The 404-nt window shown below is 43.1% G+C and overlaps 1 long non-coding RNA gene across 1 annotated transcript in view; it reads right to left on the bottom strand.

The window, feature by feature from the left end:
* Positions 1 to 398: 398 nt before the first annotated feature.
* LOC119094082 (uncharacterized) overlaps positions 399 to 404 on the bottom strand; it is a 6643-nt gene continuing 6637 nt past the window's right edge. The window contains exon 5 of the long non-coding RNA XR_005093754.1: positions 399 to 404. This exon is cut by the window's right edge and continues 113 nt beyond it. This is a non-coding gene — a long non-coding RNA (uncharacterized LOC119094082).

The raw sequence follows: 404 nt of genomic DNA, 5'->3' as shown, positions 1-404 counted from the left end.
ACATTTCTATGCTTCCTAGTCGCTTAAGATGTTCATCACTCTCCACAGTCTGGGCTGAGCCATGAAACCATCACATGTTCTGACTCAGTGTATTAAAACACATGTTACAGGCGGTAGCTCGACATACTGGTAACACATTACTTTTGTATCCATTGACAGCGTCTGGAAGATGCCGCTAGAGTGGATATAACGGAAATTGCATGCAAACGCGGCAGGTTGCCGACTGCACATCGCACCAAAATTTATTTTGCCCTTAGTATCAAGTGAACAAATGTGCTTCGTGTATATATATATATATATATATATATATATACCTATTACCTTTGCTTATAGCGATATGACGCAGACATCTTCTAACGAAAACCGACGTGGGTCAGACCAGGTGTGAGCGGGCGCGGACCACC

This window comes from Pollicipes pollicipes, unplaced genomic scaffold, assembly GCF_011947565.3.
Source record: "Pollicipes pollicipes isolate AB1234 unplaced genomic scaffold, Ppol_2.1 Scaffold_4002;HRSCAF=4701_pilon_pilon_pilon, whole genome shotgun sequence".
Lineage (NCBI taxonomy): Eukaryota > Metazoa > Arthropoda > Thecostraca > Pollicipedomorpha > Pollicipedidae > Pollicipes > Pollicipes pollicipes.
This window is presented reverse-complemented; position numbering and strand designations above follow the sequence as displayed.